The sequence below is a fragment of the Pecten maximus genome, chromosome 2 (assembly GCF_902652985.1).
Source record: "Pecten maximus chromosome 2, xPecMax1.1, whole genome shotgun sequence".
NCBI classification, from domain to species: Eukaryota; Metazoa; Mollusca; class Bivalvia; order Pectinida; family Pectinidae; genus Pecten; species Pecten maximus.
This window is the reverse complement of record NC_047016.1, coordinates 25,911,983-25,924,465: the sequence shown is the minus strand read 5'-3', so window position 1 is coordinate 25,924,465 and position 12,483 is coordinate 25,911,983. Positions and strand designations below refer to the sequence as shown.

Genomic DNA, 12,483 nt, shown 5'->3' with positions numbered 1-12,483 from the left:
TAATTATAAGTTTTAATCGTGCATTTTCAGTTATTTAATTTTTCGTTAGTCACCGTACCCGATGCCGATGTGCATGTATACTCCGCACAGTACACTAGCGCAGAGTTTTGTTTCTTCATCATTCACTTACAAAGATCGACTACTCTTAATTGGTAGAGATTGCCTGTTAATGTTCCTAGTCAAGCTCAAAACAATTATATAAGATGTACACGCAATAATTATCTTGATGTACTTTTTATTATTTGAATATGAGCCAGTCGATTGTGGTTATTTTAAATGGTGTGTCAGAATAAAGAGTTGTATATCCGTTCTTGATCAGAAGATATTAATTCTAGTTACTAAAAAACCGGCATATCCTGGTCGCTGAGTCTACATAGTTTGTATGAAAATTGTATTTCATGTTTATTTTTATATCATAACAAAAATATAATATCAAAATATGTTTCTTCTATAATATTTCAGTCGTTAATTGATAACTATTATGTATCCTCTATATAATCAAAAACATGGCATGCCTTCCTTGAGAATGGTGTAACTAATTTACTAGCTTGCTAGATCTAGGTATCGGTAAAAATTTAGTCACAGGAAACTACTACTGTCGCGCATGCGTGCTAGCTGAAAATCATGGCTGTCATACCGGCGATACCAGGCAGGCATTAGCCTGCGATACACACTAGTGATAAATATAGATAGCAAGAGATATGTTCGTGTAGAAACCAAAAATTTCAAACGGAGAGATAGTTTGGATTAAACTGTATGACTTGTTGAGGTAAGTACGAAATTTGTTTCGTTTTCAGTTGAATTTAATGAAAAACAAATTGTCTATTTTCACTATCGCTGTGACTGCGATTGATTTTTTTGGTTTTCTTTCAATCATCTGCATACGGCTGAATGATTCAGCGTCTGACATATGACAAAGCTGAGTGTCCCGCGGGACAAATTCTTCGATCGCCTGTCTGAGTAATAGAGTAGTATTTGTCGATCAAGAATTATTTGTTAAATTATCCGAATTAAACTAAATATAATCCTGTATACACACAGTAAGGTCAAGACAAACTTCTATTTTCATTTCATATCGCGACATGTTTTAACAATTTATCAACATCAGAAATTTATTGAACAATTTGTTATTTTTCATTATAAGATTCTTATGTTTTAGTCCTAAATGCAGACAATAAGTTTTGTGTATGTCTTGTAATTTTGCAGTCATGATAAAAGAACACTTGTTTGCACTGTTTGTCTGGTGTGCTCGGGTATTTGACAACTGTTCTGTTCACGAGCCGAGACCGGCTATAGGCCGTTTCAGAAAAGTCCGGGCTGTGTATTGTACTGCAGATATTGAACCGTCAAATAAGTGTATGACTAACGTAAAAGGGTAATATATTATTGAAAGGGGAGTCACATTGACAAACATCCTATGCTACATTATTGGCTCTCTCCTTATATGGTACATGCCATTATCAAGTACAGTGGAACATTGTATAACAATGTACAAGTGTTTTGTGAGATATTGAAACACTTGTCTAAAATCAATATGTAAAATGGTTTATATTTCTAATGGTAAGATATTATAAAACGAAATTTAGTCCTGTGTATTATTTTTTCTTTATGTTGGCAGATGACTGTAAAAATTTCATATTTTGTATTATTTTATTATACTGTGATTTTTAGCCCACCATCTGCTTACAATGAAACATTTTGATTTTTGATTTGATTTTTTTTTTTTTAAATAATTATGATTGATAAAATCACATCAATACTCATACATTAGGTATTTATTAATGAGATATGTCATTTACTACCAATGTACACAGTAAATGGCAATTCACTTTGTTACATACCTAACTGGGTGGACATGACTCAGATGAACTCGCGATCGGTAACACTGCAGTTTGGTATAATTTTATGTGTTTCACCACTACCAGTGTATTTTGTTTTAAATAAAAGAAACATTTAAAATGAAGCAGATTAGTATTGATAGATATAATGAATGAGATCATACACTCAAACTTTATCACACAGATAAAATATATATTAAATGACTCTCAAAATTTCAGAATATCTATGGTAATCTATATGAATTCCTGTGGTTTGCTGTTGGGGAGTACTGAAAAATTCCATATATGTTTATATATACTGGGTTATGTGGTGTTAATGATCTGAATCAAATCACTGGTCCTAACACCAGACATCTACCTCTGTGATCAGTGAGGTAATATTATCTGTCACACTGAGATGAAAGTATTGATTGATTTCAGAAAAAAAGGATGAACATGCTAATTGAAACATATGAAAAGTTCCTTAACTCACTGATCTGCAAATATAATCTTCAGTCTTTTAATTAAAGGCTCAAGGTTTTAATTGATTTTTGCTAAATAATGTTATGTAAATGAAAAACAGTTACTCACCCCTTCTGTGTTTATGTAAGTGCACAGTGCACTTATTAGGTCACCTACACAGTATCTATAAATATATTTTTAAATGGAACAGAGTTGCTGCACAGTGTAGTTTTTTCATGTATCTTATGCAGTCAATATTGAAGGAATTTCCATATACTGTCATGTGATATCTGTTCTTACTTACTATTATCTAGATCTACACCCAACTATTTTGTCTCTATATCAAACTATTTTGGAGATATATTCACACTTAATGCCAGTATACATCTACTGACAGACTTAACTTGCCACACCTTTCTATTTCTGGAAACACTAACTGATTTTGCCACACCCATTTCTTCTCTCCTATACTGGCATACTGTCAGCAGTATGACTGAAGGTTGCTAACTGTATTATTGATTTAGTTGATATTTGTTGCTACAATAATATACATTATGTTATGTAATTTTGTGTACATGTCAGAGTACTGTAACTAAAAACCTTCAGCATATATACAGTGAATTTTATTAGTGTTTATTAGGTTTCATTGATATGTAGGTCTAGGGATTGCTGTCAACAGACTTATTATAGTTTGGTTATCAGCCATGTAATCATCTATGACAATTTCAAAGGTTTTCATTGGATAACTGGAGATCTTACAGTGCTTATATACATTCTGTATAATATAATATAATTTGCAGATGTCAAAGTCAAGTTCAACTTCATCATAATAAATTAAAATTGGCTTATGTGCAATTAGTTAATTTCCTTCTAAGGCTTATTGATCTCAAAATCCATGCAGTGATTTAAATTATGACAAAAAATGATTGTTTGAGATTACTTTTGAGGGCTGAAGGTCAAAAGTCAGGGTCACTTTTATGACAATAAGAAAACAAGTATCCCATGCAATGACTTACTACACTGTATATATTTTTCGATAGGTATATATCAAAATTGAAATTTGTAAGATGCTTCCTTAGGTCAAACTAGTAGATCTTTGTGATCTACTACTATAGTAGCTTTATACTAGGTATTATCTTGAGGTAATGTTTTAGGTTCAAGGTCACTTTTATTTACTGTGAACAGAAAATTTATTTCAGCTCAAATACATTAGTTTACAGACCAAACTTCATGCAGTTCTTCTTGCCAAAAGTGCTTACCAAAGATTTCCTAATCTTCATCTGAAGTTAAGTATGGTCATATTCGAGGTTCAATATGGCCACCTGAGTGGCTTTCTTAGATTTTGACACTTAAAGAGCATTTAGGTCCATACTTCCTAACAGGTTGCTTTGAATTTCATGAAACTTCTTCGTAATATTCTAGGAATATTACGGTAATGACCTGCGCAAGATTGATTTTAAATTGGGTATGAAATTCAATATGGCCACCATTGAATTATTCTTTTCCTGGACTATCCTTGGCGAGTAGACAAAAATAAGTTATTTCAATAGGATATGATCATGCATGAAGTTTAATTTATCAAACACAATGTGGACAGTTATGACTTCAGTAATGTTTTGAAAATCTTCTGTTTTTGCCATCTTAACTATGATTATAAGACTGCCAAACATATTTTTGACAGAGCATTACAAGTAAGCCACCTCATTGGAAAAACAGCAAACATGAATATATTTCTTTGTAACAAGGAAATCGAAGCAGCTAGGTTATCAGGAAAATTCCAGCTATCCTTTAAATCTACTAAGTTTACATAAACTTTTCAAATGAGGAAGTTAAAATGATAAACAGTAAGACTGCCAAGACAGTTATAGAACTGCTGTAGTGTTAACGTTGCTGATAGAATATATAAATAACTCTTTAGATTGGCATGCCACTGTCGACAGCAGATACTTAACGAAAGCCTACTTAACCTGCAGCTTATATGCATCTGTTTGTATAATTTTTAAAAGTGCCCCAGGATTGATCTGGGTTACACTGTTATAACGTTTTTCATATGGCGTTATTGGTACACATTGTCTAACAAAGATTTTGAGCTTCTGTGAAAGAATTTAAACTCCATGCTGGTAGCCCTAAACAATATACACACAGAAAAAAATGTATAAGTGTATTGTATAAAGTCTAGCTAGTAAGTGGAATAAACATTGATCAATAAAATCACATCATCCAAAAGATGCCTGATCTTTTGCAACACCTCTGTATTCCAACAACAACAAAATGCATAGGCCAACTTAGACTGGCCACCAGCTCCTAAGTTTTTTGTTGGAACTGCTCCACTAAATTTTAATACTAGATTATCTGCCCCTAGTTTGAAACTGAGACTCAGACATATCCTAGTGACCAAAATCATACAGATCAATTTTATTAATAATTGTTATATTCTAGAGACAGGGAGCCAGTCTAAGGCCAAATATATATATATATGCATGCCAGGATTTGAGTTTTGTATAGAAATAGTATAACTGAGATAAGTTTACTTTCTTCTTCAGGTAAACCTCAACAGATGTTATATATTATATTTTCCATAATTGACGTGTGAATTAAGTAGTGATTAAAGTAGAAGTGCTTAATTTAGACTAGGGATCTGTATGTATAGATGAACACTTTACAGAGATTTGTTAGTTTCTTTGATATTTCATGATTTCTAACTGTATATTAATTTTAATGACAATCTCTATTCATCTTGATAGCTGATTTCCTGATATCATATTATAATATTGTACTGCACCTGCAAAATTGTATATATATGTCTAATCTAATAAAAGGTTGGGTTAATTTCTTATATCTGTGAATGAGTACTGCATTGCAAATAGCTTTAATTTTTATAGTCTAAAGACATAAATCATATCTGTCGAGGTTTGTATGTAAAAATAACCTTGTGTATTCATCTTTCCTTCCCATTCATACATTCTACTTCTAAGTGAGGAATAAATGGATTTTGTAGTAATTTTACGCAGGTGTCAACATGTATACAGGAAGCACTTGACTGTTATAAGCACCTGGGTTAAATATACATCGGTTGGATAATTACGGTATGCATCACTGTATGAACCTAATAGCTTTGAAACATTACAAAGACAGATGCAGGGAACCATCAAACAAGAAAGAGCACTTAAAACTTAAAAATAGAATATACTTGACAAGAACCATTTTATACAGATCATAGGCATGTGTAGAGGCAATTAACAAAAAAACTTAGGTTATAAACAACTGACAATGGGTGAAAACTCATATTAACAATTACATTACAGAAAGAGGAGAAAGATTGATATTAACAGTAAAACTTAAAGCACAAAATGATTTATATTGAAAGTTAAAATTCAAAGAGAGACTCGATATTAAAATTAAAAAACTCCAAATTTACTTGTTAAATTTTTATTCACAAACACTGTACACTATATATATATGTTGTCTGATCTATATAATTAGCTGCAGTCAATAGTTACAGGGTTTTTCTAAGATATTGTTTACATATCCCTCTTGTTGGCTATTTGTGTTTGAATGTGCATTCAAAGCGTTGGCTTAGAAATTAAATTCCATGTTTCATTCATCATTATGCATGAGAGCATCGATACAATCTCCAGCATGAGTCATCGCAGAAACACATGTAATGGTACAAACTAAAAAAGGTGACGGTATAGTAGTGGACTCCTGTGCATTAATGCACATTAAGGTTGTTTTGATTTGGGATTTGAAACTGAAAGATTTGCACACTTCTAATACCACAAAACAGCTGACTTCTTTCCTTAGGAAGGGGTTGCTTTAAATAAGTGAAGATCCAATGCTTTTATAGCTGGATCGAGCTGCAAATGTTTTAAAATTTTGCATTGATATCAACACACATACATGTATTTATAGTATGCATGTGTTTATTTTCTGTAAAATCATTGATCAGCTTTAATAACATTAAAATGAATAGTAGGATTTTGACCTGGTTTTCATTAAATTGAGAAATACTGGTATATTATTGCGATATAATCTAGACATTTCGTTATTCTGGATTAGATTTCATAAAAGCTGATATTGATGTACACTGTACATTTTACATGACATGATGTACACAGTAACACTGTATACATTACCTGATGTAAATTAATTAATGTACACCTCGATCGCGCTCACCAACTAAATAGATGGGTCACTTATCAGATAAAGATGACTTTTCATTAGTCCTTGAATATCATCCAATGTAAAAATCAACTGACTATGTACAACATGCAATACATTGGAGCAAAGACAACAGATGTTTATATGCTAATTCTTATAGATGTATTCATTAGATGAGGTTGTCTGGAATGCAAAGGCAATCTAATTCTCTGTATTGCCTCATTTGTATTTTACGCAGATTGGTTCGTTGGATTGATACGATTAGTGATGCAGTATCATTTGTTCAACACCTTCTCTTCGCTGATGATGACCTCATTCCAATGGCAGCCATCACATCTGCTATGGTTCCTCATTTCTAAATTTTTTACCTGAAATTTCTACAATTTCACTTTTAATTGCTTCTTTTTGTTTTCTGAAATCTAATCTGGCATTGTCATCTTGCCTACAAGTCTCTTCAAAAAGATCTATTTGGTAGTTCCTTACGGAACTTGAACCATTCTCTTCCTGAATTCAAATTATCATTTTTTTTTACATCACCTATGGTCTACATGTAATACTGTCCATAATCTGGTATCCCATATAAGTTGCTTTTAAATCTCACTCCTCATGGTTATCTGATCCCATCTATGAACTATGCCTTAAAAAACATCTCATCTAATCTAATTATACTTTATATTCATAATCTTCTCTCAAATTTCTGCTGTACATTGCACATCATATGCTTGACTTCTCCTTTTTCCCTAGTAATTGAAATTATTTCCTATTTAGGCCAAATTCCCACAATTTTCAATTTACTCCTGAAAAAAAACATCTGAATTCAAAATGTTCATCCCAAAGTGAGACAAAGGAGGACCAATCACAAACCAGTGAGAAAAAGCCCTGCATATTGATGTTATTTTGTTGTGATGTGGCCATGGCCTTATAACTAATGGAAGACTGCTATACAAAATATAAATATTATTGTATACATTGCTTATATAACACGCGGAGAGATAGGTTTTTACACAAATTACAAAATAACTTGGTAAAACTCTTCAACAAAGAGCTAGACATGGCTTTCCCCTTTTATATTATGTCGTCGGTAGTATATAATGCATGAAAAACATGTTTACAAGATATCATATTACCATCTTGCAGTTGCTCTTAAAAATGTATTAAGCTATAAGGTTATACAGAGGATGGATGTCTTTTTGTATTGTTTGTTTGATGCATTTTAAACAGGTAATTTTACCAAATTTTTACGCTGTTATATCTACATTACAAGATCTAGTACGTAGGCGTCCTTCATAAAGGAAAATGTAAATCGGTGCATTGGAAATAGTGTGTTACGATAGATGAGCAATAAAACAAGCAAACATGCAGCAGCCATGATGTACACAATTGGGGATATCATATAATGTGAACATATAAACTTTATTTGTTTACATACAATATATCATGGCAATGGCTTGCTTGAATAGGAAGGGTCCCTATTTGAATTGTCCTTCAGGTTCTCCGACAGTGTAGTCCATGTATAATTGATTAAGAATTAACAGGACCAAAAATCATAAAATTATGGTGTTGTCTCATCATTGCCTTAGCAAGATTATTAGGATTTCACTGGATGGATATTTCAGACTGGTTTAATTTAAACTGCAATATTCCAGGACTCAATCCTGCAGTCTGAAGAGACGTAACCAAAAGGTTGTTAATTTAGCATGGGACCAATATATGCATTCACTAATTAATCATGGGTCTATATATACATTATTTGAGTATATGGTAAAGTCCAGGGAATGATCATCTTGCATACTCGAGGGATCCGATGTGGACTTCATGGTAGGCCACAAAACCTCTCTGTTTTATACAGATCATAATATTATCAACCATCCATGTGGCTCATCTAGATATCAGGGATATGTAAATCATTGAAGATAACCCCAGAGGCATATTTGTAAATTCTACTTAGGATTGGATGAAAACATTAAATTCTTTGGTTGTTATCTGAAGTCTGATATTTGCATAGTTATCTGTAAGTTGTGGCAATATGGCCTTCATTAGAATTTTAGTTATGCTGTATATTTGCATAAACTATCTTTGCTTAACTGGAACAATACGATTTGATAAGATTTTTTTTTTATATCTCTGTAATATCATCATTATCATCTTCAGGAGGAAAACACTGAAAAGTAGTTATTTTGCTTAATTTTTACTTTATTTCAGGACTACTTAAACATTTGATAAAATTGGACAGATTGACTACAACAAAATAAGTATGTTATGAGTAATTTCCAACTTCAGTTTACATGTAGCATTGTATACGGTAGCTATAACCTTGGTTTCTGTAGAATTGTAAATTTAGATATGATATATATACATTGTATATCATATTCTGACGAAGAGATATCAATAATGTTGAAATAACTTACCATGTCTAGCCACTTTCAAGGTTCCATAAGTATACATCAAATAAGTAAAAACCTTAAAAATCATCTTCAAAACCATGATGCAACGAGTCATAATATCTGCCATGTATCTTGTTAGAAGAGTGAGTTACGAAGATTTATAGATTTGTTGACATTTTCTCCCAGTTTCAACCCCACATGTATAATTTTACAGTGTATGCCTTACTGGATGAAATTTCAAGTTCACTAAAGTTTCTGATGTGCTTTGCAGCTTGAAAAAAGAACATATACCGGTAGGTCCAGGTAGGGTCTATATACATCAGGTTCAATGGTCTTATATGTATTTGTGAATTCCCAATACAATGAAGAAGACACAAGTTTATGGTGGTTATGCAGATTTTTTTGTTGGTGGAATCCATTATTCCTGTCATCATTTTGTGTCAAGAAACTTGGACTTGAACCATGTCACCTTAATTTTTTAACAGTCCATTTGTTATTTCAAGATATTGAATGCAATTTCTAGTGAGGCAACATTCAAACCATAGCTGGTGGTTATGTGTTTTTATATATGATCCGGTAAATTCATGGTCTATTTCTCTATGTGTATTGATGTAACATATCATCTCAATGCTTATGTTTTAAATTTATAGATAAGTGACACATCTTAATTGTTAAAAAATGTTATAGTTGCATGTCATAATCTATGTCTTGGGTATGACTACTCAAATACAATCCTTCAAGATCTGTGCTGTTATTATTTAATTGTCTACAAAATGTTCAAGTTGTGTGTAGCTACAAATGTTCTTAGAGATCTATTGCAATGCAGGTTAATTCAGACATAACTGATCATGACTGATCAGGAATGTCTCCTTTCAGCTTAATTACAATCCAAAGCATTTTTCTATTCATATGTCTCATTGTAATTAGTACAGATATAGACAACTCTAGTCGAAGTTCCGGTTTTGCCTAAATGCACAAATAGTCATAATATATACATGTATATGTACAATGTACAGTAAAAAACATGTACATAAATTAAACTACCTGATGTACATGTTCTGGTTAACAGGGTGCATGCATGCTGTACAATCATATCATGACCATGGACATGTAGACTTAGCAGGCTTGTAAAAATATCTTATTTATGTTGACAGATTCTTTTGATAATACAAAGCACACAAAGCGTTGTTCACACCTTGGATCCCTGGCCCATATATGATGTAATCACAACCAGTACCAGGAACTTGTCTGTATTCATAAATGATTTAAAGAAAAACCTGACGTCAACCAGTTTAAGTATTAGAGTACATTTTTTCAAAGCAATTACAATGTTATCTGTCGGCAATCAACAAAATGTATTTGGTCTGTTTAAGTTTTAAGGTTTAGTTATTATTTCATTAATAGCATGGCGTCTGTAGAATGAATACAAAATTAATGTGATCAAAATTTGGGAATATGTGTCGTAGCACTTAATGCATGAGTAGTATATCCTGCATGGTTATAATATAAGCTAAGCTTTGTTAAAAAAATTACCTCTAAAATTTAACACTCCTTGATTCGTGAGCCAATACTTCCTACTCTCGTAAAAACAAGTTTGATGTGGTTATCACTTATGGTGTTGTGATTAATCCCTCCGGGGTGCAGAGGAAGGGGAGAGGTGATGTACTTATCACAAGGAACCGAAAATTAGGGATCGGATAAGGGAAAGTAACAGATTAATTAAGTGTACTTATAATTAACAGCTGTATATGGAACAGAAAATTAGGATCCTATAATGTCAAGTAACAGATTAATTAAGTGTATTAATTATAATTAACAGCTATAAAGAACAGAAAATTATGGATCAAATAATGGATTATAACAGATTAATTCATATTTGTTTAAAAACAGGTAGCTAAAGGTAGAAAATTTGGGATAAAAATGGAATTCAGAAGATAAATTAAAGTTAAGAAACATGAATATAAATTTAATGTGATGGTACAAGTTCAACTGTCTGAAGATGATTTACATGTACATGTATGTATATAATTTAAGGTTAAAAATTCAAATCAAAATATTTAATGCACAATTCTAACTACATGGATAATTGATGGCAATGCATATACTATTTTCGTTAGCCAAGACTTAATGCAATCGGAAGCCTTGGCTAGCAAAGATACATATAAATACAAGAACGCTGCAATATACTGGATGCAAGACCATGCACTCTTCATTTCTAATGACTGTTTTATGAAAAGACAAGTACAACATAGATATAGTGTATTGCACTAGAAGGCTCAGTGACATCCTTGATATTGCATATATATATACATGTATAAGGAAACCAATTATGATGCAATTATAATAAATTTAGACAACTTTCAACCCCCATTCCACTGTCCTCAATATCCCCTCTCACTCCGTCCTCTTCCTCTTCTAAATAGCCTTACACATGTTCAGAGGGTGAACAAAGGTGAAACAAGTACAGGCAGAATTAAAATGTCTGGAATATTCTAGGTGGTATGTAGTACGCACACACCATAAATAAACTGCACCCCACTGTACCTAGCCATTATGTATTATACATGGTGAGAATAATTCATCATTTAATAATTGAAGGCAAGAGCAAGTCATCAAAAAATGGAGGAACATATGGCATTCAAACTACAACATTTTAGATTAAGATATATTATGTGCTGTTGGGGTTTGGGATGGGGTTGTAATAAAAGACAATAATATATCAATCATCTTTGATATAAAAACATGGAAATGATTCTATTGTAGGACAATGAGATGCATATATTGGCAATTCTACTGAACTGAATATCTAGGAATGGCAATGGGCTAGCTTATTACAAGACATATGTGTTTATTGCTTGATAAATTTGGTACAAATGTATACTGCACGCTATTGAATGACTAGCTGTGTCGGTGCAGCATTACATAAGGTGTAGGAAATTACCTCCCCTTTTGAGACGAAATATCCTTATTTTGATGGTTTTTAATATCTACATTTTTCCCTATAACATGATGGGTGTTCTGAAATTGTTCACCTCTGTTTTTAGGAAACAATTATAACTCTAGATATGATTATCTGAGTTTCAATATATGATTATCTAGAGATCTAGAGCTAATGTATCCATTGATATTGAATGAATAGACATTTGTAAATGTGTTGATCACATCAACATAAATATCAATTAAACAATATCAAGGATTCAGAAGACAATCTATCATGGCATGTTATTTAAAAAAAAAATTAGGGACATTTGTTCTCTTTCTATGTAAGATTTTCATATTATCTTATCACAGCCACCGGGCCTTGTGGGATTACACACATGGTCCCTGTCCCTTCCAATCATCCTTGCAGTATAGATTGTTATTTTCTGATATCAGTGCCAATTATAGATAAACAGATCAATTAATCACAGACTTTTATGTGTTTGTTATACACAGTTTTCCCTACTTACTATATTGATCATTGGAAGACTTTCTCTCTACCTGATACTAAGCCTTCCGTATTATGCCATGCACAATTGAATTTCATTACAGCACAGCTTGTCACCAAAATCAATACTGGTTCATTATAGGCCTTCATTAATTGGTTCTACAGCTTCTGGTGTACTTTATGTATCCGATTGTCAACGTAAACAGATAAAAAAGCATCACATGTGATATTG

At 32.3% G+C, this 12,483-nt stretch overlaps 1 protein-coding gene across 3 annotated transcripts in view; it reads left to right on the top strand.

Annotated features, from left to right (window-relative positions):
* The first annotated feature begins 627 nt into the window (after positions 1 to 627).
* LOC117321639 (unconventional myosin-Ia-like) overlaps positions 628 to 12,483 on the top strand; it is a 75,153-nt gene continuing 63,297 nt past the window's right edge. For 2 of the 3 annotated variants that reach the window (XM_033876136.1, XM_033876135.1), the window contains exon 1: positions 628 to 769. The gene's annotated coding sequence lies outside the window, so the exon portion shown is untranslated. The remainder of the gene's footprint in view (positions 770 to 12,483) is intronic. The other variant, XM_033876137.1, reaches the window with a different exon arrangement.